General features: G+C 43.5%; 1 protein-coding gene across 7 annotated transcripts in view; it reads left to right on the top strand.

Moving 5' to 3' along the window:
- The window catches only part of SHISAL1 (shisa like 1), a 127,800-nt gene that overhangs the window by 16,172 nt on the left and 86,541 nt on the right, over nt 1–25,087 (top strand). For all 7 annotated transcript variants that reach the window (XM_074901745.1, XM_074901744.1, XM_074901739.1 and 4 more), the window contains exon 2: nt 1,012–1,165. The gene's annotated coding sequence lies outside the window, so the exon portion shown is untranslated. The remainder of the gene's footprint in view (nt 1–1,011; nt 1,166–25,087) is intronic.

Raw genomic sequence — 25,087 nt, 5'->3', positions numbered from 1 at the left:
TTTTCCAGAACCGTGCTGGAAGGGGGCTCCCGAGAACATCTTGTTAAGTTCCACTTTTATAAGTGGAAATTTCTTTGCCTCGGGGATCAGTCCATTTCCACATAATGTTTAATCTTGACTATGAAAGACAATTTATCCCCGAAGCTAATAAAAATAGCTTGCCTTCTGACATAATTATATTGTATTTTTTTAAAAAAGAAAGAAAAAGGAGGTGATATGACACACAAAAATTCCCAGCAAAAGGAAGCCAATTGAGCCAAGAACATTTATCATTCCTGATTCCCTAGGTAAAGCCCCCCATCCCTCGTGTCTGATGTCACAAATTGATCCGTGAAGAACACTGTCAAAAAGAAGAGTGTTATCGCCCATAAAATCATTGTAGGTTGGTGGTGTTTTCTTCATTGGTTGTGTCAGGGGGATGAAAAAAAGTTCTATTATTAAACCTAATAAAAATGGTAATCATCACTACAGTCCTGCTTTCACCAAACAAACGAATCCCATTTGTACTGATGAGCCACTGATGGCATGCTGAACATTAAACTAAGCAAAGAGAAGATGCGGGGTGAAATCCTGCTCCCACGGAACCACTGGAAGTGTTAAACCTTCCGCTGACTTCAGAAGGGTAAAACACTGAGATTTAGTTTGGGGCTCTGCTCAGGGATTGTGCATCTGGGAGGCTGGGAGCCACGGCACTGAGAAATGCAGACTTGAACTTAGGTTCCCAAGGGCCCGTTTAGGCCCGGAAATAAATGGCCTAATTTTCAAAATCATTGAGTCCTTACTGGCCGGTGCTGATGAGACTGTTCCAGTGATCAGTCGCTGTAGCTCGCTCTAACACACACCAGCGAATATTTATCCCGAGGAAGCAGTGTTCACTTTTTTCATTTTGCATCTGTCAAAAGACATTGTAAAAAAACCTTTGAGTAGAAAATTAACAAACCCCTGGTTTATCAAAAAGGATATTGTAGAACTCACCTTTTCTCTTTGGTATTTTCTTCCCCTCATGTTCAGGTATGAAATAAACGGAGGATTTCCAGCTTCCCTGCAGAATTCCAGGCAGATGAGTATCAGCAATCTGTTCCCTGCTGCATGGCCTAGATCCTCCACCAGGAACACAATGAAAAACTGACTCTGGAGCATGACTTGAACAGACCGATGAGAAAAGGTATTCAGTGTTCTCTCAAACTCGCTCATTTTTTTTCTTCTGTACACCGTAGGAAAGCATTCTGCTGATCAAACTGGTGGATTTTAAGTGACCTTCTCAGGCTAAGATGATCAAGTCATCGTGACAATGGGAGGGTGTTGGACATATATGTAAAAAATAAGTAAACGAAGACAAAGGATTGGTGGAAGACATTAAATTCCTTTAAAAGTAGGGTCAGTTTTATAATACAATGATCATAGGTCAAAAAAGAAAATTTTCAAGTAGTTGATATGTGGTAGCTTTGGACAAATAGACAGCCTCAAGTCTGTTCCATAGAATTTAGCTCTGATTGATCTGAATCTCCTGTTCTTTGAAAAGTGGCTGTCATCTACCTCTGTGTGTATACTTAAGTAAGACCTAACCTGCTATTTAAAGTGTTGCACAAGTGGCTTAACTGAAGTCTTGGTTTAAGTCTGTTTAAACTGAACCATTGCAGTCTTGTGTAGATGCACTTGAATCAACGTACAGCTGCCGTATGAAATTCCACCCCTTTGAATGAAGCTAAATCAACATAAGCCAGTTGTAAATCATTTCAACTGTGTCCACATGTGGATTTGCTTCATGTTTAATGAAACCGCTTTAAAGAAACAATCCTAGGGAAACCACTGCCGCTTTCTGTTGCAGGCAAAGCCTATATTATGTGGATTTATTTGGAACCAGGAACCTTTCTGGCACACATACTGAATAGCCAGCATAGCTCTGCAGCTGCACTGTTGAACATCAATCTGAATTCTTGGTCTTGTTCTGGATTGGGCTAATGCATTTCCTTGTGTGAAGCCGTGTTTCTCCCTCTAGTGAGATTTAACCCATGGGTTTGTCTTCCCAAATAGGTTGGGATTTCTTTTTTTTTTTTTTTTTTTTTTAGAGTAATCTGATTAATTTAGTCCAAACAGTATTTCACCCTATGTTTTTGTCCGGCCAGAAGCAGCATAGGCTCCTCATATCAGCAGTTATGTTCTTAACATAATAGTCTAGCTCTTCAGTTTGATTTATGAACACGCAAACAAGGAGAATTTTGAATTCAATCAGAACAAATGGCCGTGTGCTGTCTAGCCAGGATGTTCTGGTAGGGTTTCCATTGCATCTAGGAAATTGGTCCTTCCATGAATTTATGACTTCAGCCGACAGCAGTCTTCAGATTGGTCCTGATTAAATAACGTTAGTTTTAGGATTGTAGCTCCAACCATTTGTACTTCTGGAAGTTGTGTAAAGATTACTCATCCTCATGCATACTGTTTAGCCTTTAGTGAAGTGAGTTTTGTTTTTCTATCCAGAATTCGTGTTTCTTATAGATGTGATTCATTTCGGTGAATACCTTCAAAAGGCAGCAAGAAAGGAAAAGTTCTGATTTGCATATCCCCAATTCTTCATGTTTTATCTGAAAATCCCAAATTTGCATCCATGAGAGACATATATAAAAAAGCCCCAGCAGGTACCTACGATTTTGTCTAGGCTTTCTTTTCCCAAATACGTCAGTTATTCTAATAAAAGCTGTTACCACTCCCTGCAGGCTTTCCCAGGCTGGCGGCCGCAGACGGTTACAGCTGCGGTGACACTGCTGCTGGCGTCGTGCCCGTCGGTGTCACACGTCCCCCACACCCGTCAGCAACTCAGTGGGAGCATGGGGGACACTAAGCTATAAGAATTAATAGTGGTGTGGCCTTTCACACCCATTCGATCTGGAGTAATTTATACATCTAACAGCAGTTAATCTTAGACGCAGTTATTATTTCACAACTGGACTGCACAGCAATACTAGATTTCACAGTGCCAGACCCTAATGACTCTTTTCTGTAGCGTAGAATGTAGTATCTTCTTCATTATCCCAACTTGTAGCTTTCTGTAAACACTCTGAAGGGAACTTGAATAAAAACGCAGATCTGGAAAGGAGAAAAGAGATGCAGAGCACAAGCCAAACCCTCAACTCGTGCTGGAGATAGAGCAAGTGCAAAGGCGGTGCCAGGCGGTGCCCTCTCGGGGCTGTCAGCCCCAGCGCGGTGTGAGCGTGCCATCCTCAGTGTGACACCGACACAGGCATCCAGATGCCTTGAGGTTTTTAAGGGTGTGTCCCGGTTTCGGCTGGGACAGAGTTAATTTTCTCCCGAGCAGGCGGTACAGTGCTGGGTTTGGATTTAGAGTGAGAATGACGTTGCTGCCACACGGACGTTTTAGTTGTTGTTCGGTGTCTGTCCCAAGTTAAGGACTTGCCGCTGGCCCGGGCGCTGCCAGCGGGCGGGTGGGTGCACGGGAAGCTGGGAGGGAGCACGGCCAGGAGAGCTGGCCCCAGCTAGCCAAAGGGCTACTGCAGAGCATCGGACGTCCCGCTCAGTGCAGGATCGGGGGGAGTTGGCCGGGAGGGGCTGATCCCTGCTGGGGCACCGGCCAGCGGGGGGGAGCAGCTGCACTGGGCACCGCTCGGCTTTTCCTGCGGCTTCTTTCTTTTTGTTACATTCCTTTTCATTACTACTATTATTACGTTTGATTTTAGTTATTAAACTGGTCTTATCTCAACCCACGTTTTCTACTTGTGTTTCGATTCTTCCCCCCGTCCCACTGGGTGGGGGGAGCAGTAAGCAGCTGCGTGGTGCTTACTTGCTGCCTGGGGATAAACCACTATGGAGAAAATTTGAAAAACCGTATTGGATTTGCTGTGAGTACTTCCTAAAAACCTGCTTTGCTACAGTTAACTTCAGTAAAGTATCCAAATGGAAGTACTGAAGGAATGTGACCAAGGGAATAATCAAAGATGTAGAGTTACTGACTCGGTGTGTTTTATTACCAAATGTTTGAAGTTTTCAATCCAGTTTCTTGTTTGTTGGCATCAATATTGAGATTCAAACCACTGTAATCTCTGGAGACAAACCCTCCTTATTTTGAGCTGTTCCTACCTGCCTCTGATTTAGACCCAGCTTTCCCCATCCCTTGTTCCTTGTCCTTTGTATGCGTTGTATGCCCACCAGCTCAGGCTCTCAGATCAAAATAGCCCAGTGTTCTGCCTTCATCTCCTCTTCCCCAGGTTTCTGGTCCCACATCTTCCTCCTTCCACCTCACAGGACGCAGTCACCTCTCCTTATCCCAGACTTACTGCCCAGCTCCTGCTGCCACCTCTTCCTTCAGTCCCGTGCCCTCTGGAGTCTCTATAAAGGGTTTAATTCTCATGCTGCTGGTCTATGAGGCAATAGTAAGTGGTCTAGAAAATAAATTTATTTTCAAATAATGTTTTCAATTGAGATGGTGACCCAGAAGGAATTCAGATGGTTGAGAGACTTTACTGAGCAGAAGACTTAAGAACTCCTGCTCTAGAATACGTTTCCACAGTTGATTTGACAATTTGGCAAGATTTTTCTTGCCACGAACACATCTTTTAAATGTGTAGAAAGATTTTTTTTCAATCTTGGATTTATAATCCTCTGCAAAATCTTCTCTGAATTCCTAACTGTGCGCTTTGGCCTGACTTATCTCTCGTCCAAGCCATCGATTGTGTTTCTGTTCCCCTGACCCATCTCTTTGCACACGAGGACTTTGTTCCGTTCTGCGCCGTGCTGCCCGTAGCACTCTCAATCTTCCCTTCATTCAGTCATGCACTTTCCAGAGCACTGTCTTCCCAAAAACTTCTGTCTCCCGTGACCCTGTTTGCAAGCTAACAGCTTCTCTCCTCAGTTCTTAATTACTCCAGTGCTGTTGTCTTTAGTCTCTACCTGGCACTTATCCCACTGCTTCCAGGCTCATATATCTTCTCCTTGCCTTTCTCTTTTGCTTTTTAAAGTATTCTTTTGCTTGGTACTGTCAAACAGACCTGCCTCCTTGTATAGGTTGTCCTGCAGACTCGGGGCTGTGCTTGCCTCTCTGTTCCAGCACCAGCCAGCCTTTGCTGGGCTGCTTGTTTATGCTGCTCCTCGCTGTTCACCATCACGTTCAGCAGAAGCAAAGCATCTCCCAGCGACAGCCCTGTAAAAGCATACACTGATTTTTTTAAAACGACAAACAGGGTTTCTCACATTCTCTTTGGAGAACTTGTATTCTAGCCTGTTTGGAGAAGCCTTTTCTTTTGTTTTTCTCCTACAAAATCAGAAAAACAAATGACAAGTACCTTCTTTTTTTTTTTTTTTTTGGCACGTCCCCAAATGCTGCACGCTTCCCAGGATCCCAGATAGAACTGTGCAGTTGGGCAGTTTTAAAGCTTGTCAAAGCTGCAGACAGTACAAGGTCAGACAATACAGCATAGACATAACACACTGGAATGAGCCTCACAGTTATAAAATAAGAGATGAGCATCATGGAGGAAGGAGTGAATCAAGGGCAGGGGGGGGAAAGGGAGGGCTGAAATTCCTTCAGTGGCTCTTAAACAATTGTATCTAGCAGCATGCTCCAAGTGCTTTTGAATTTGTCTCATTGCTCTCTAGGGTGGAAAGCTGCTCCTTCTGTGCTGTCCCTTCAGAACAGCCAAACACCCTTTTCTCTATTCCGGGCTCAGGCTTATTTCTCCACTTTCTGTAAGTTCATACACTGTAAATTCATGCAGGCATGATCTCTGCTCTGCAGCTGTTAAAACCCAGAGTCCTTGTGGCCTGCTGTAATACATTTCAGCAAATAAACATAGGGAATGTGATTTTTTAGCAGAAGTTTGTCTACTAAAGACCACATTAATTCTTGGGTCTCTCTGTTCCTTCGGCTGCCTGGCTGCTGGACTGTCCCGGGCAATACTTACCCCTGCCCTGTTTTCTTTATTATGGCTCTCTCAGGCATTAAGGAAAAAGGCCTTTGCCAGCTCGAACTCCGTAGTGTGTCTGATAACGCTGATATTTATGGTTTTGTGTGAAGCTGTCTTCAAGCCACCTAAAAGTCTCTTATCACAACATAGGCTCTGCCGCTGGGACCCTTTCAAGGGGTGACCTGCTTTTGTAAAGAGCTTCAGGCTGGTTCCCTTGTTCATTAGCAAAGTGTTGGGGGGTGCTCTGGGACCTCTGACGGTCCAGGAGTACCTCATCTACTCTCAATTTTAATTATGGCTACAGTAGTTAAGGCAGCAATTCAGAAGAGCATTTAGCACTGGGAAAGGGAGAACACACTTGCCACTTTGCTTGTAATCATTTGGATTTCCTCAAACGGTAGGCAGGGTGCTAACCAGAATGGCACAGGAGACCTCTACAAACGCTGTTAATTTCTTTTTAACGAGTTAGGAGGGTGGATGCAGAGAGGCAACAGAAAACACGGCAATATTTACATAGAATATTCATTTTCTGTGCTTCAAAATCTTTCTGCAGCAGCTCAGGGACAGATGACACTCCCTGCTCACCTCACTGGGGGGACTCCGGGTTTAAATAAGGCTTCTCGAGCTAGGTACAATTTCTTGGCAGTTTATTACCTGGGTCCTTAATTGCATTCATTTCCCTGGGGAGATGCCTTTGAGAGAGATTCTCCATTACATGGCTGCTGGGAGGTTTTCAACAATTCACACTTTTCCCAATTAATTTCAGACTCAAATATTGACTCATTTTGGGAATGAAGTGATAACAGGACTGGATTTCTGGTTTGGAGAGTTGGATATATGTACCATGGGTTATTAATCAGTATATACTATTAATTTATGTCCCATTGGATGACTCGGTAATGTCTGCTGTCTAGATGAACTCTCAGAGTTTTTGCTTCAGAAGCAAATCGAAAGGAATAATGTGATGATGGCTTAGTGCCTCTGAAGATAATGAAAGCGTCAGAGACTTTTTAGCTCATGGTGTGAGAAGCTGGTGAGAATACAAGATCTGAATGCTGGGATTAAACACAGGCTGAAACCCAAAAGTTTATAAGTAGAGGAAGATAAACCTCCTTTTCTCCATGTAAGCCTGAAATATCACATTGTGGTCACGGCATTGCATGCAGTGGTACAAATAAGTTGTGGATGGCTGTTGAAGTTTTTAACAAATCCAACTTTAGTTGGATGCAAAATGGAGTCCAAAAGCATTTTCAGGCTTATTGCTCGTTCTGTCTGTGTTGGTCTCTAACCAGTCATCTGCCAGCAGTGTTGAAAAGAGACACCAGTTTGAAGTTGAACTTAGCACAGCATCCCTGCTTTAGTCGGGGAGCACTAGTGGGCTTTTATCAGTGTCACTCTCCAAAAATAACTCTTAAACTCTCCAACTTTTAAGAAAAAACTTAAGAAAAACTAACTTTTAAGAAAAAAGTTTAAGGAATGGTGTGTGGATCCCTGTGACCATGTTCTCCAGGCTTTCCCTCCTTTCCAGTTCTTAACGTACTGGCCTCTCATGCGTGATGGAAACCTCTGTGCTGCACGCCTGGAAATTCTGCGGTAAGTGGCCCCACCGCACTGGTGTGCTGGACCCAGCGGGTCCTCGTGCTCTGAGAACTGAAAAGATTCTTTCATCTCATCAGAAATCTTTGGATGATGTTAATCATTTACCATTTTTTATTGTAGAGGGCTCCTGTTCTACTCAAAACTGCTGTTTTTCAGTCAGGCCTTTCAGCCTTAAGCAGTTGAGAAATGCCTTCTTTTCAACTCATTCCCAGAAATAATGCTTGTCCATAAAGGAGGAATTCAGCCTGCCATGAATGTGCTTTTTGGAAATCATCTTGCTGTTAGTCAGAGCTTGCTACATGTTTGGAAACAGAGCCTGCAATGTCAGTTAAATCACAGGAGGTTTTTTTTCTCAATTTCTCTTAAAATTTCTCCATAACCTTAGTTAATTTTTCTGCAGGATGTATCTGGTAGTCAGTGTTACAGGTTGAAGGGGGTTTCTTCTTTAGTTTTCACCAGCAAGTTTATTTTCCTCTGTAAATTATTTCCTTTCCCATCATAAAAGCAGGTAGAAGTAAATGAAGAAAAATAAACCCATTGCCATAAATCGTAAACTTTTGTGTTAAAGCTCCTATTAGTGCATTCCATGTGCACATTGTTATACTCAAGGTCTGGGTGTTTTTGAGGAGCTCTGACGAGAAAATAGGGACAGGGAATCTCGATCCTGAGTGCGAGGGGATGGGAAAACAGGGGAAGGGACTGGGCCTGTGGAAGAGAGGGGATGGGTAGGAGCAAAGGGGGGGAGCATTTGAGGCTAAAAAAAAACATAAAAGGGAATGAAAGACAAAAAAAAGCTGTAGGTGGGTAGAATTCACAGTACTCCATAGCACGGCAACCTGTGTTATCTTTCTTTCCTTTCAGCTCCCCTGTCAATGCATCGTTCAGGTTACTCACACATTACATGGTGCCATTTTATAGCACCATCTTTCTTCTGTGCCTCCAACCCATGGAGTCACAAACCTCCGCAGACTCCCAGAAACCAGCCAGGACGGCACAGAGGGGGTTTCTGCAGGCACTCCTTTTCAACAGCAAAGTTAGTGCTTTCCTGCAGGGAAACCATCTCTTCGGTGTACTTCAGTGCTGAGATAACATTGTACTATCTGCAAACAAATTATCCGTATTGATCTGTCCAGTTAGGTGTGCCTGCCAACATGTCATTAACTCCCTGCTACAGCCAGAGGAATCAAAGACACCTCCTGTAACCGATAACACGATTTAAATGCATCCTTCATCCCAACACTTAATTCCCCCAAGAACCCTGGGGAATTTGATACTCCTTTTACTCTCTTCCTGGACCATTTCACATTCAACCACATAGTAAACTTGTTATATCTATTCCAGAAGATGACAAAGCATAAGAAACCTTGGAGCAGAAAAGTTTACTAGATGTGTTAGTCACAGCCACGGGTTGCAGTTTTTATGTAAAAGTAGGGTAGACTAACATCTAAGAGGAACCTGGTGTGAAACAAACAGACAAAAATATAGTAGAAATATTAAAACCTTTTTCCAGTTTCTGCAAAAGATGCACTTTGTACCTAACTTTGAATAAAAGCTGGGCTGAAAAGTTCATGGAGAAACATGGTCTCCCCTGCTTAGCATATTTCCTTGAAAAATCTGATCTCTCTTCTTGCTTGTCTTTTGCCCAAATCTTTAAAAATAATTGTCTTAATACACTGTGTTCCCTAACATAGTTTCTTTTTTTAATCACAGGCTAACTGCATTCTATTTTTTTAAAGGGAATTTGAAAAATGTTCCAATCAATTCCTGAGGTTTAGCATTCAGTGTTGGTTTAGAAGACAGCAACTTAACAAAATTAGTTTTATTTTTATCCAGCATGGTAAAAACTTCTTCAAGGAGTGGGGAGGGGTGTAGTTTCACAGTCTCCTTTTCTCTGTCCTCTCAGGAACTCTTACGTTTGCGGAATAACCTCTTTTGAAGTTCTTCGATACGTTGGATTTAACGTATCTCTGACTGTTTCTCTTCAGCTGGTTACAAGCTCTTGCACTTGACCCATGGATCATCAATATTCTCCCTTCGAGGTCGTTCTTCCCCAGTGTTGGCCTTTACGAGGCCTTTTGTGTTTTAGCTGCTGCTTCTAAGCTGGACAGTTGTGTCCTCTCCAGCCTGGAGAGAGAGAAGAAGGAGGCACCGTTTCCCAAGTCTTCTAGTCACTTGTGAGCTTGCACCCAGTAGTTACCTGCTCACCCTTCAGAGGTTTTGAAGAAGGGAAGGACCATCAGGGATCCTGGTGCAGAAAGGTACGGTACGGAAAACACCACAGAATTGGAAGAAACAAAGTCTTGAAACAACATGGGGTTCAGCAGTGCCATTCCCTGCCCCAGGAAACTGTGGGACAACTGTTTACACAGTTTAAAGAGGGTGTTTGACAGGTTAATATAAGAGAAATATAATTGAAGGCTGTTAACTACAGAGGATGCCCCTGAGCCACAGACTGTTGGGAATCGGAAGAATATCACAGAAAAATGGCACACCCTGTTTGTTCCAATACTTGTGCTCCCCCCCAGACGAGTACTTCTGGCTCCTGTTGGAGAGTGGGCACTGGCAGGGCTGGGCCTTTGGTCTGACCCACGCAGGTGCTCTGGCATTCCCGAGCAAGTAACCATCTTAACCAGAATGGGAGCGCAGAGTGCTTATTTTTGGCTTGGGTTCTTTTCTGGAATGGAAGGTCAGAGGCCAAAATGGGATATGAAGAACGAGGGACAGAAGTTCTGTAAGGTGTTGGGTTTTTTCTTCTCATCAAAACTTCAAATACCAAAAGTGCTTGGGTTCTTTAAACACAGCATGTCTTCCCATTTCATCTTGCTTTTTTTCCCTCTCTAATCTAAACTTACCTAGAGAGTCCTGGATTCCTTTAAATTAACTTCAAGTACCTAGCTAAAGAATCTATATTTGGCTGGAGGTCGCTGCGGGGTCCCGTTGCAGTCAATGGAGAATGCCAGGCACCTCCAGTGGGTGATTCATAGCCTAGGTGGGCTGCCTCTCCCCCAGGGAGCAGGAGTTAACTATGTAGGAAGCCGAACATGACCTTGTTTCTAATTTAAGCCCATCAGCTAAGTGTCTAACTCGTCAAGGCCTCAAGTTAGGTAGGAACAGAACTTACTGTCCTTGTACCTTACATCCTTTTGAGATTGATTATGTGCATGTGTTGTGAAAAGTCATCAGCCCTCTCAAACTTCTAATCCACAGAAATAATGTCACAGCTGTTGTGACATGAATATAAAATCAAAATCTACAATAAACAAAAATGAAGGACAGATGCTTGGGATCCTCCGTTTCCAGATAGTTTTCATGTACAAAGAACATTATCAGAATAAAACAGAACAGGTTTAATAGGCAGAATAGAGCATACATAGTGCCATTTAAAAACCAACATTTTTGCACTATGCAGCCGACAGCACAGGTCCTGCTATAACACGTGGCTAATCATTCTTCATTTTCTAAGTACAGGAAGAAGGAGCCATACGGATTTTATTTGCCATACTATTGTTATATCTGTTTCTATTAGAATTCTTTTCTGACTTGGTAATCGAGCTAATTTTGTACACAATAAAATGCTGTCATGATAACTTAATTTTGCATTTTCCTAGGAAAGAAAAAGCAGATGCATAAATGAGGTTTCCTGTAAGCAGTCTAACAGAATGGGATTCTTAAAAATGACCACTTAACAATTCTTATTTGTAATGCTGCTTCTCAAGATTTTGCCAATTCAGTCTTCATTTTAGAGATTCAGATATACTCTGTGCGGTGTTTTCATAGGTGGTTTATCCAAAAGGGATTTTTCTCGGTGATCCTTTCATGGTTCTTTTGTCTGGAATGTTCAAGTATTCTCGTTTTGCAGATGAGAAGACTCCCGCTCAAGTATCCTCAGATTTATACGCTGAGGTTCATCTCTGTTTCTTCACTGATATTGTCCGTTTCTCTTGAGATTGTCACAAAGCACCAACTGGCACAGGCCTTCATATGAGTACTAGTGGTCATGCTATGACCATTATCTGGGAAGAGCCTGTCAGGGTCCACTTCAGTCCCTCCAAAATGAACTTTTTTAATGTGTATTAGTGACTTTTCATGCCAGAAGCAACCTGCCATGAAACAGGGCAGAGCCTCAATGGACCCCAACACAAGGTCAGTGGATCTCAACCTTGACTGCTCATTGCTGAAGTTGATATATATCAGTGCAGTCGTATAAAGAGATTCCTGAACTAGATCCCTGCCTCTGTGCTCCAAGCACCGGAGCTTCCTGAGCCTGGCACTTCACCTGGGCACTCCATCAGTTTGTCTGGAGACAGCTGTGGCGTGTCTGCACGGTGTTGTGTGTTACAGCTCCAACCTGTCCACAGAAGAATCCCCTCCTAGAAAGCCCCAGCAGGCAGGAGCAGTTCTGATTGCCCCGGAGCTGTCTGTGGACCTTCCTTCCCAGCAGTCAGTTCTCACTCACGTACTGAGCATAAAGCTGGGACAGAAGGAGTGAGCAGCCTTTTCATCCCTTAAATCACAGAGGGGGCTTAGGGAGCAAGGAATGCTTGGCCAGCTGAGTAGGGCCAGGGTGATGATATCCACAACAATAATCGGGAGTGACTGGAACCATGGTGGTGTTCTGTCTCATGCTGAAGACAACAGTTCTGTCATTTTCCAGCTTTTCCACTTTTTCTCACCAACTCGGTATTCTCCAAAGGTCTTCCATCCCGGCACCGACTCGACTTTCCCCAGGTTTAGTTGGAAGGCCTGAGAGCAGCTCAGCCATGGCCTGGGAGCGGTTCCAACCCCTCTCAGCCTGCCTTGGAATCGTGTGTGAACACCAAGGGAAACTCATGTTCTTGTAGAGCTCCCAGAAGGAAGACTCCCCACCACAGGCTACTCATAAATCACAAAAACAGAGCTGCAGAAGACCTCGGGACATCATTTACTTTCTCTCTTTGCCCAAGGAAGAATCAACTGTATCTACCTCCTTCAAAACAAATGGTGGTGCAGCCTGTGGGGAGACACTTCCAGGGGTAGTTTCAGGCGTGCAGCCTGCCCTCCCACATTCCAGAAACTTTCTCTGAAATCTCTTACCATTGTGAATACAGCCCGAAACCCGGTGGTTATCGCAGTGTGGCGAGTTGAGCACCAGTAAGCTGCTGGATCTTTAAGCATTTTCCTTAAAACACTTTTTCTAGAGCGTCAGACAAATGTGCATTCAGGTCAGTGAGGTGAAAATGGCAATTTGATTGTTAAGTAACTTCTGTGTTTTAGAATTATCAAAATCAGAGGTTTTAAGGGAACCTGCACGGCATGTTGAAAATTCACCCCGACCCCGGTTATTCTGCAGCTCCTACCTCACCCACTTTCTCCTCTTTCGAAAGCCAAGCACTCTTGTTGCAATCACACAGAGAAACTTCCCATGGGACGGTAACCCGTCTTTGCTAGAGTCATGGCAAGTGAAGGGTTTTTCCCTTCCCACTTGCATAAGACTCTACTGCCCTTTTAATACTCAATGATTAAGAAATATTCCACAACGGATTTAAAAAAAATGTTAACAAAGTTGATCTGTGGTGTCAGATATTAATTAAACAGACTGACATCCTGCTTCTTCCTGGAAAAAGGCTCTTGCTGTGCTGAAATGTGTCTCTTGCTGCAGTTCTTGTTCTGCTGGTGAAGTGTGAGTTGGTGCATGAGGTGTGAGAAGCTGCCGAGCAGAGCGGTATCTGCTTTCTCGAAACAGGTTTTCAACACACGCTCTCTGTGGGACTCTGTATGTGATATGGCTTAGCTCATTAACTAATGATAAGCAAGAAAGAAAATAAAAGTTTGCTTAAGAAAGAGCTAAACATGTTCTAATTTAAGTGTATTGATACACAATCTGTGCTGCCAGCAACAATTTCAGGTATTTTTTTGGGGGGAGGGGGTGTCCTTGGCTTCAGAATCCGAAGACCGTTCTCTTACCAGAGTATTTTCTTGTTATTGAGAGGTAAGAATTTAGCTAAATCTCCTTTCCTTCATTTTTTCCTCATGATCTTTTATTTTTCCTTTCCTCATAAGTAGCTGGATTACTCTTGGCAAATTATATTCTTAAAGACAACTATGACCGTTTCATTTGCATGCCAGTTAGAAGAAAAACAGCTTTGGTTCCTCTCATGTTTCCATGTAATTTCTCTTCTTAAAAATATTTTTTCTCCCTTTTTGTCTGTCTTCCTGGAAATTTTATTGCAAATCAATACTTGATATCTCCCAAAGAACATAACATTCTGAATAGGAAAAAAAATTGTTAGCATAAATGTCTTCCAACGAGATTTCTTTTCATAAGAATATAAACACAGAAATTTTCATCAGCGTAATAAAACTGTCATCATTTTGTGGGGTCGAGGCCCCCTCAGCACGTTCCCCCCGACAGCGAGCTGTGTGTGGGGGCACAGGCCGGGGGAAGGATCCAGCCAGAGGGACCTGGGCAGGCGGGAGAGGGGGGACGGGCCGACCTCAGGGAGTGCAACAAGGCCAAGGGCAAGGTCCTGCCCATGGGCCGGGGCAACCCCAGCACAAAGCCAGGCTGGGCCAGGAGGGGACAGGGACAGGACGAGGGGGAACGGTTTAAACTGGCAGAGGGCAGATTTAGATGAGACCTAAGGCAGAAATTCTCCCTGTGAGGGGGGTGAGGCCCTGGCACAGGCTGCCCAGAGAAGCTGTGGCTGCCCCCTCCCTGGAAGGGTTCAAGGCCGGGTTGGACGGGGCTTTGGGCAACCTGGGCTGGTGGAAGGTGGCCCTGCCCGGGGCAGGGGATTGAAGTGGGTGGGCTTCCTTCCCTTCCAACCCAAACCAGTCTGGGATTTATAAAGATGGTGAAGCCCTGGCTCTGCTCTCCTGATCTCATTTGCAATCAGAAGCCCTTCAGGTACTGGAGGTACCAGCGGTGCTTAAACTATGAGCTCTGTCAGAAAAGTGCCGTTTTTTTTTTCTCTGCGACTGCACGGAGCCTACCACAGTCTGACCCGGATCTGTGCATTGGGCTCAAAGACAATACACCGACACACATAACAAACTGCGGTGAGGAAACCACCCAGGTGAGACAGGCCCCTCGCCGTGCTGTGCAGCAGCAGCCGAGCAGCCAGCGTCAGGCTCGGGCTGAGCCCCGGCCGGGCGCCTTCACCACGTTCGGAGCTCGGCAAATGATGAAATTATGAGTGTGGTTTGTGTTTTCTTTCCAAGAAGGATTTCTCTTGTAGTGAGGCACCCCAGAGCGTCTCAGGAGACGGTGGTTCAGTTTTGGATCTCTTCTACAGATTTCTTGCAAAAGTTGAGAGAAATCATTTACTTTGTCTCAGCACTGAAGTTCTAAAAAGCAGATTTTGGCATTTTCTTCTCCTGCTCTTATCTTTTTTTAATCATTAAGAGTGATTCTAAATGGGGAGATTAGCTTTGTTTGCCCAGAGTGTAACCCAGTGGGAGTCCAGTATCAGTAGGGATGTTGTTAGGCTCTAGTAGCAATTATGGAAACATTAGTGATTATTCATCAATCAGTTTCATAATTCAGGGTTAGATACACACTCGGTGCTTCACAAACAGATGAAAGTGTGACACGTTTCTAGCCAAAGAATGATCTTAGAAAATTATGGCATACGGTATCTACAGTGGAGTGACTCAGACTCATAAATTTTACTAATTATTTATTTACCAAAAATGCATTTGTTCAACAGTCACAATTCTTCACTGATTAGGCTGATAGTTTAAAAACAGAAAAAAATATTTGAAATATAAATATGCAGCAATTCATTGTTTTCAAACAAGATTTTTCAATTTTTGCTTTCAGAATTATTTTAAAGTTGCCAACATTTAATTAAAAAAAACAAAAAAGAATTAAAAAATGAAAGATAACACTTCTGTTCTGGTCAGCCAAAATATTCAGTAATTCCAAAGTATTTCTTTCAAAAAAGTTAAGTTTAGCCCAATAAAAATGTAAGGTAGCAGACGTTCAGCTGGTCTGGCTTAGAACAGGCAATTAGCAGTGAAGCTGGCATACGTTGTTGGTTGGACTATTTAGCTGGCTGGATGTTCTTGGATTTTTTTATAAGCCAAACTATTAAGAAACTGCCTATACAGATTTCCAGAGCTTTATTGCCACGAATATAAGAGCAAATGTCAAGAACAGAGTCAACTTTCTCAACAATAGTGTGTCTCAAAAGTGCCTAAGGAGCTGTGTTATTGTCCACGTTTGCAATTCAGTGGTTTTTTCCAATGTTTTTTAATATCAAGGATGAATTGGATTCTCTTTTAATATAGTGTCTTATAAAATACAATGTGGTGATAGCATGATATTGCAGTTTATTTTCATATTGCTGTATTATTTAGTATTTCTGAGTCACTAATTATGTTTGACGGTGCCCAGTGTACCAGGGAATAGTGCCATTCGATCAGAATTGGAAGGCTGGCTTCACTTTGACCCAATGACAAGCTCCTTTTATTGCCAAATACAGCCCCGTACCTTTTAATGGGCTCCTGTTGATCATAGGGACAGAAGGCATTACTGAGTGCTGGTCAGCAGAAATGACAGCAGTGTTACGTAGGAGAAGACAGCGTGGCCAGAGAGACCGCTCCCCCGATATATCCTTCTGCTGTCTGGGCAGGCACAAAGGCTTTGCTGGCTTTGTCTTACTGTCCTCCTCTGTGCTCTGACAGTGATACACCAAAAATACGCTCTCAGCATAAATCACCCAGTTTCTACCAGGGGCAGGGGTATTGTGAACTTACATCTTGCATTAATTAATTAATGAAGTCAGTCGTACTGTTTTGTCTCTGCGAGTGAAAGGCAAGTTCAGCTCGTTCAGACTGAAGCCCCACCAGCCCAGCCTAACTTCTCTTACGTGGAAGAACGAAAATGGAAAATTGTTTTAAATACTGCACGCTCACCTTGTGGTTTCAACAAAAACTGCATCTCTCCCTTCTCTCTTCCTTGCCTGAGGTTGATGTTTGCCTGCCAATGCACAGAGCATTTATTTTTTTTCCGGGCTGTAGTAAACTAACATTTTGGCAAAGCAATTTTTTATCTTATGAAGGAAGGAGTTGGACACTTTTTCTGTCATAGATAGTCCAGGTGAGCTGCAAACTTGAACTGGTCGTGAACAGTGTGTACGTTCTTCAGAGGAGCCAACACCAGCCACGGCTGTTCCTTGAATCCATGTCTCCGTTTTCATGGTGATGCCAATTTAAGGTACCGCAGGAGCAAAAAGAGTGAGATCAGCAACGAGATCTGCCTGCAGATGAAGTACTGGGTCTAAGTACCTCCTAGAGCTAAACCGTCAGGCTCACCGAACTAGGAGTGTGACTTAACAAAAATAACGATTTTGTGTAGCCTGTGGGTCTCCCTGCTGATTCTACATTTGTAATTGTGTCCTTCCAGACTCAAACAATATTTCAGTGGGTGCTGCTGCTCTGAAACAGCTTTTTACGTGCATCTACTATATAAAAAAAAGAAGTTAACCTTAAAAATACGTTTTGTAATGAACCATAGACGCATTCTTTTGTCTAGTATTGTTGAAAATGTAGTCAGGAGGCTTATCTTAAAGGGAAAATAGGGTCATTATTTAGGGGAGACACAATTTAATACAGCAACCTCAAAATTAAAACATCTGTCATCATTTAGACTGCAAATAACACTGGAAATACTGATTTCGGTTTACGACTGCAGTAAGACAGTAGTAGAACGGGGTATCCTACTGCTAAAATAACGCTTGTCAAGAAATTGAAGTCCCTGGGAATTTTGTTTGGCTTCATGATCCCTGCGCTGTGACGCCACGTTCCCTAAATCCGGGCAGAGTTAATTGTAGGTTGTGCTGTGCCCTGCGCTCCGTGCGTCGGCTTTGTGACAGCAGCATGTTCTGTTCGCTTTAATCTCTAGCTCTTCCGTTAAACTCTGTAGTTTTCAGCTGGTTTCCGCTGTGGTCCAACACTCTTTCATAGCTGGGGGGCTGTGATGCAGCGTGAGGTGTGTGCCCTGTCGAGCAGAAGCCTCGTGAGAGCTGAGAGCGGGCGGAACCCCCCTCCCATCACTGCAGAGGAGCCATGCCAAGGTCGGTGACCTGATATCTCAGGACCAGCATTTCTCATCTTCCTCCATTTCAGCCGAGACCCATGAGAAAAACAGGAGCCCAGAATTTCTGAAAATCAGACCCTTCAAGCCCTGTATCCTGCACCTGCTCAAACCAGCATTTTCATGGATTTCAGTGGAAGGAGCACAGTCCTTTGAATTTTAAATTAGAAAGTCCTTTATCAAGGTACTGGCTGAGAGTAACGGATCTACATTGTGTTGTATCACTTGGACACGTGAATCTAGAGACTTAACGAAAAAAAAAGAAATCTGGATTCTTGGCCCCTTCCCTCTTAGGTGATTGTTTACAACTCATCAAGGATAAAGCACCTAAACTGACAATATTCTACAAACTTATTTCGAGGGGGGGGAAAAAAGGTGGAACCTCATTGTTTGTCAAAGGAGTAGAAGGAAATTACAGAGATGGAGAGAAATCAAGGGGCCTTCTTCTAATATTTATGTTGTTATATGTCATGAGTAACTGTGCTGAAACCAGAGAGGCCAAGCTGGTAGTAGCAAAGGGTGAAGGAGGGTCACAGGGTGGAGAAGGCTGGAGTTAGTTGGGGATCTTCACACACGCCCCCCCCCCTCAGTTTGACGCTGCACGGCTGGATGGAATTGGCCTGTGCCTTACGTGGCTTCAGATGGTTTCGCTGCCTGACCCCCTCGCAGGCAGTGCCACCACAATCACTGTTCGTATGCAAGTGGGAAACGTCCTAAGTTTACGCCAGCTCTATGCATCTACGGCTGGCTCCTGTGAAAGATAAGCCAGGCCCTGTGGACAGGCACAAATCACTGCCCTACTGCTGTATTACCCTGACAACTGGGTTTTCTACAGAATCCTAATAAGCATACGCAGGCTTCCAAAAGAAGTAATATCTACCGAGCAGCAAATAGAAGTTGTCCTGAAATGCTGGTCATAAAGCCGAGGAGAAAGCTCAGCTCTTGGGTCTTATTTCTGTAACATGGTGTTTCATTATGATCAGGGGGACCTTTATTTTTTTGTTGTTGCACCCGCACAGCCACAAACACTTTTGCAATTTCAGCTCAAGGGAGTGGAAATCCAGAGTGGCCTTTGTTCCTTTTCAGAAGAGGTTAACAGTGTCCACACTAATGGAAAAATGCTTCACATTCTCCCTGGAAGAAGCTTGGGAGAAGAGTTTTTCCCTTGGACGTCTTGCCCATTTTGCCTTTATCAATGGCCCGTGAGAATTTGTCCAGCTGCATGTTAAGAAATGTTGGGTTTTTTTATACTTGTACTGTTTCCATGACCAGCTAGCAGACTGGAAAAAATATATGGGATTGTGGGGTTTAGGGATATGGATGGCACCATCATGGTGTCCGTAGACATGCACTGACATATTTTTTATTTTTGGTTCAGACACTCGTTCTTTTGGAGTGTAATGGACCACAGCAAGCAAGCTCCTCATTTCGAGTTAAGCTGGGAGGGGGGGAAGCAGCTGAAGAAACAGGAGAGGATACAATTTCATTATATGATCTTTTTGAATTCATTTAATCATTTAAATTTCGTGGGTGTCAGACAAGGTGGTATTGGGTGTCTGGTCAAAGGGAGCTTTCTCTCGCACAATACTCAGATGTTTCTTTCCAAAACTGTGATGGAAGAGTTTTCTGAGGAAGTCCATTAAATGTTCTGCTCCTCCCTTCTTCCTCGCTTAGAGACAGAGATAGTTAAAAGCTGCCTGCTAGAAGACAGACAGAATAAACCCTTCTAGTAACTGAAAACATTAGGAAGATATAGATGCATATATACATAAAATCCAGGGGAAGTGACTATCTTTAATAAATATTTCTTACAGTATTTGCAATTCAAATGTTATATTGGTGTGTGAGTGCTAGAGAGAGAGACCCAAAATGAAAATGACTGGAAAGTAACTGTTTTTATTGCAGACAGAAAGAAACGTACAACTTAATCAAACAGCATACACAATGAAAAGCAAATTAGATTTCTGAAACTCTTCCTGGGTTTAGTGGCTCCCATGTGGCATTTGCAACACGAGCATGCAAACTTGTTTATTTTATAAATAGCAGGCCAATTCCTTCCGCCGTCCCCATTCCCCTCGTGCCACTCTAACACCATAGGTGATGATATGTTGATTTAACAGCTGCTTTCTCCGCCAGCCTCCAAAGAGGTGTCACCTCCCTTCAGCTCCATCCAGCACAGAGTGAGCTGGAGGAGGGAGGAGGGTCGGTCACAGACAGAATATAATTTACTGGTTTGAGCTGGGAGAGAGGCAGCTGTGTGGGAAAGAGCATCATCTCTGGGCTGCTCTGAAATGTCAAGGGGGAGCTGAAAGATGGTGAAGGTGAAGGAACGGAGACCGAGTCTGCCTGGCACATTAAGACATAATTATTTTCCTTTACAAAATAGAAGCCACTCTCACATTTTAATCATAATACCCAATGACATGTGAGATGGGTTAGAAATATTGCCAGAAAGCAGAACTTTATGCCTCACTAGTGATGCACATGCAAATTGATCGCCCCAGAGAGGTCTCCTGGGAGCCCCTTCAACTAATGGTGAGCATTTCTCACTGTTCTTCAGCATTTCTGTTTTCTAAGTATTTTTGACTTTGTAACATCAAGGAACTTGGCAGTGACTCATGTAATGTGAGTCGTGTTCCCCCCCGCCTCTCCCATCAGTTCCCTGGGTGATCCTGAACAAGTTACTTCATTAATTTTAATTGGATGCTGTCATGAGAAAAGGCTTGTAGGGCTGGGCTGCAAGTCTGCAGTCATTCAATCCTTGTTCAGGCAAATTCCTGTTAATTCTAGAGGGAATTTTCTCCGTGTCAAGGCTGCAAGATTTGCCACAACTGCATGTGCTTAAACGGCTGCAACAGTTGGATGTAGTTTCTGGTCACTTGAAGGTTTATTAGAATCTGCTGTTAATCTGCTATCTTCCTGTCTGCCCCTTGAACAAGTTCAAAAAGACCCTTCCTCAGTCTTCACTGGCTGATTGCAGGCACAGCAGGCATTGCCAAGTCAGGCTGTATTTCTGTTAGCAGCTCTGCCTGTTCCTTTCAAACGCTGGGCAAGTCTTGGCCATGAAGGAAAAAGCACAAAATAATGTGTGATTTTTTTTTTTTAATTTTTTTTTCCCCTACCGTTGTGCAGAAAAAATAATCAGGTAGATACATTTTCCTAGAAAATCTTAACGTTCGTGTTCCCATCTCTAACTGGGCTGTGAACAGCCCGAGAGAAGGCGGCCAGGCTGGCTTCAATTGCAGGAGAAATCTGTCCAAATGGGATTCTTCAGCAGAGGAAACCAGAGAGAGTTTAAATAATTCTTACAAGTTTCTTAAGAATATTGAAAATAAATGGAATGTGGAAATACAAGGTTAGAATGTGAGTGTTCCCGATTTACATAGCTTTGTAGAGCAAATATTGCTCTTACAGTTAAAGCCGTGATAGCTACTGATTTAAAAATACCCTTTTAAATGCAGGAGTATTATAAAAATACAAGAACAGTCAGAAAAAAATACTGGAACTGTTTAAAATAAAGATAAAAATTAAAACTTTATTATTATGACGTTCCACCTGGATTCCCTGCAATTCCTCTCGTATTCATTCCTGGTCCTCAGGAGGCTGGGACAAGCTCTTGACACTTGGGAGGGGTGAGGAGGATCTATTTGTGAACGTTTACCCTCAAAACTGAGAAATAGCTCTGCAGATGCTTGTGACTTCTCTTTATTTACTCCTGTGTACGTTTTCCTTTGCAAGTGTGCTCGCCCCAGGAGAGTGGCCAGAATTCCCGCGGGCATGACCAGCCCTGCTGGTAGCGTTCCCTGGCTGCCTCGCGCCTTATCTTCCCAGGCTCACCTCATCTCTCCAACCTCTGCTCTCCCCTCACCCCCAAACCTGATGTTTCTCTCTCTCCCAGAGCCCCTCCCCTGCCGCACACGGAGTCCAGGGTGCTCTCCCTGTTTATGCACAGTGAGCAGCTCAGCACGACGGACGTCACTTGGTCTTAGGCAGCCCGAGTGTAACTCAAGACTGACTGATGCCTTCTGGCAAAATACGGTTTATGTTGTGAGAAGGAAAAAGAAATTAGCCAAAATAAATGAGAATCTCCCCCCAAAGCAGCAAGCAAAACAGTCTTCTATCTTTGTGAAAATTATGGAAATACAAGCTTAATATTATGACATCAAACGGCTTGTAATTACAATTTACAGACAGTTACATTGTTTAATGTCTTTCATCCTGAAAAAAAATCCCTCTAGTCATTGTTCACAGAACACCACAGAAGTGCAGCCATCATTTAGCAAAGAACAGCAAAACCGCAACATCCGATTAGATTTGTGTTGAACAGAACGTGGACTTTGGTTTTAGAAGCCTCGCTTACAATCCTTTGCTATAAGAAGACCCGCAGAGCAGTATTTATCTGGCTCCGACAGAAGTGGACACGTTTCACCCTCTGCTTCCAGAAAAAGCAGGAATTGCTGAAGTGCTCAGTCACGGCTACTTGCTTTCTCCCTTGGTTTGGCTACCGGTCCGCCAGCCAAAATGGTTCCTTCCCTTTTCTGTCAGTGATACGTGGTGTCTTAACGGAGGTGTGCCACCCTAAAAAAATATATTTTATTCCTCAAAATACACAGTGGCCCAAGAGTGCATGGTGAAGGGACCGAAATACAAAGTAACCTACTTCTGCTTCTTTCACTAACAAAAAGTTGTCTGTTATAAATAACCAAGAGGGGAAGGAGCAGCATGAAGCAAGCAAATTTGTATTGAAGTTGCACTTCAAAGTGAGGATAACATTTTCTAATACATCTGTGACCCAGATCCTCAAGGATACGTAGCTGTGTTACTCTGATGCTTAAATAATTTTAAGGATAGGGGCACAGATGATTTAGGACACCTAAATATCTGTCCTCAAAAACGCCGGTGGTTGGCGTCTCCGTTTTTGCAAAGGTTTGCAGAGGAGAAAATACCAAAGAGCACGTAATACAGTGCGTAGCAGAGAAATGAAAACGCTGTAGGGGCTCAAGAGAATGTCTAGCAAATCGCCAGCGGCGGGTGAGAGCAGCGGTGCGGTTTGGTGCTCTGGCTCTCGCGGGGGCTCCGTGCGTGTTGCAGGACGTGTAGAGGGGAGGGGACGGCCGGCCCATCACGGGCAGGGGCACCCATCCCAGTTCCCTGTCAGGCAGAAGAAGAATTTTACGGTCAAGTTAAAAATTCCCTTTTCTAGTCCATCAGTAAGAAATCCTAAAGAGGAGACCAGAATTCTCTTGTGGGCGTTATCACTCGGTAGTACACGGGAGATTGTGATTATGAGCCCTGTCATTCCTGCAAATCCTGGCCCAAGGATGGCAATCTAAAGCCTGTAAGCGTGGAATGTTGTGCAGGAGAAGCCTATTTGCATGATAGTTGTCTAGTTTATTCTCTCTGTACGTCTGCTCTGCACCGACAGATTCCGTGGAGACTGAATACAAAGGAGAACATGAGGAACTCTGCAAAGCGTGCCTCAGTCTCGGGGTTCAGGTCACATTCAAAACCCTTCCACCCAGCGTTTGCAGTTCATTACCATATAGTAGAAAAATCCCTTTGCTGGCATGGCTCGATGTTGTACTGCATGTTTCTCATTCAAATACTTTCTCTTTTTTTACCTTTTTTTTTTTTTTTCCCAGTGAATACTAACTTCAGGGAATATTTCCAGTGAAGTGCTAAGACATAAACGATGTAAATCTTTATTACAGTGCAAAGAGTAGGAAGATCCAACACCGTGGCCTTTTCTGTTGAGCAGTATGTTTTGACATTTTCAGTGGTTTAGGTTCTCTCTGTAATAACAAGGATTAATATGATGTGCCTACAAAGAGATTACGTGAATGAATTGCACAGGGGATTAGGGGGAAATCTCATTTTGTGCTCCCATCAACATAAAATCTTTTCTGACTCAAAGAAAAGCAGCCTTCCTTTTCTCCCTCATCAGACCAGATCCTTAAATATCCTGCAGCTATAAGAGGACTGAAAGAGACGGGTGAACCCGAAGCTAACCTGTATTCTCAGTCAAATTCTAAACAACCTGTCCTGGCAGAGGTCACTTGACCAGCTGAGCAATACGGGCGTGAGTCCGTGCCACGTGTCTCTCACGTGTGCCCCCCTCCAGACCCCATAAAGTGAGCACGCAGCGAGGGAGTTCGCTGTAACAGAGCTCCTGCTGGTTTATAGTAAGCAAAACACAATAATACGAATTCCTTCTCATTTGGAGAACCTTAAAATACTCGACAAACAACATATCCCACAGCACATCTGGGAGTCGAGATGGTTTTGTGTTGATGTTATGGACTGGTAAACTAAACTGTGTTCCACTTGTCAAGGGTGCCCAGAGAATCAAAGGCCGGGGGAAAAAAAAGAGCAATTCCCAAGAATCGTGCGCTGTAGCTACAAGAAAACCCACTGTGTTTGCTATCCTCCCTGCCTGGGTTTAGCGTTTCCCAGTAAAATATAGTCATTGCCCATCTGTGTAGCTCTTTCCATGTCAAAGATCTCGGACTCATTTAAAAATTGTGAAAGATACAATTGAGCAACAACAATCTGACCCCTTGAGCGTGGCCGTATTTGGAACGAGATGCAGCCACTCTTCAACGACCCAACCCCGTGTAATAATCCCGGACAGAAAGTGCACAGTGACAAAATGAAACCTGTGGGAAAACTCTTAGCTGATATGCATTGTACAATCATTTAATCTGTAAATTGTGGAGACTAGAAAACTTGTCCCAGCGTTTGCTCTCGTTTCTCTTCACGCTTCCCATTCACTTGGCGTAACTCTACTTACATTGCAATTGATCTCCCATCACTTTTTTCTCTTACTAGGGATTCCACATCCCAGTCCAAATACTGCATCTAGCTGCCTTGCTTTTTTCATGATGGGAAGGGTCTGGCGGGACACCGTAGCCACAAGGACCCATTTGGATTTTGTAGAACCAAATTCTCCCTTTCTTTCTCTCTCTTTTTATCTCGTTTTCTCTCTCTTTCTCTCCTTCTCTCCTTCTCTCCTCTCCTCCTTTTCTTCTTTCTTTCTTTCTTTCTTTCTTTCTTTCTTTCTTTCTTTCTTTCTTTCTTTCTTTCTTTCTTTCTTTCTTTCTTTCTTTCTTTCTTTCTTTCTTTCTTTCTCTCTCTTCTCTTTCTCTCTTTCTCTCTTTCTCTCTTTCTCTCTTTCTCTCTTTCTCTCTTTCTCTCCTTCCTCTCTCTTTCTCTCTCTCTCTTTCTCTTCCTCTCTCTTTCTCTCTTTCTTTCTCTCTTTCTCTCTTTCTCTCTTTCTCTCTCTCTCCCTTTCTCCTTTTTCTTTCTTTCTTTCTTTCTTTCTTTCTTTCTTTCTTTTCTTTCTTTCTTCTTTCTTTCTTTCTTTCTTTCTTTCTTTCTTTCTTTCTTTCTCTCTTTCTCTCTTTCTCTCTTTCTCTCTTTCTCTCTTTCTTTTCTCTCTTTCTCTCTTTCTCTCTTTCTCTCTTTCCTCTTTCTCTCTTTCTCTCTTTCTCTCTTT

Source organism: Athene noctua, chromosome 3 (assembly GCF_965140245.1).
Source record: "Athene noctua chromosome 3, bAthNoc1.hap1.1, whole genome shotgun sequence".
NCBI lineage: Eukaryota > Metazoa > Chordata > Aves > Strigiformes > Strigidae > Athene > Athene noctua.
This window is presented reverse-complemented; position numbering and strand designations above follow the sequence as displayed.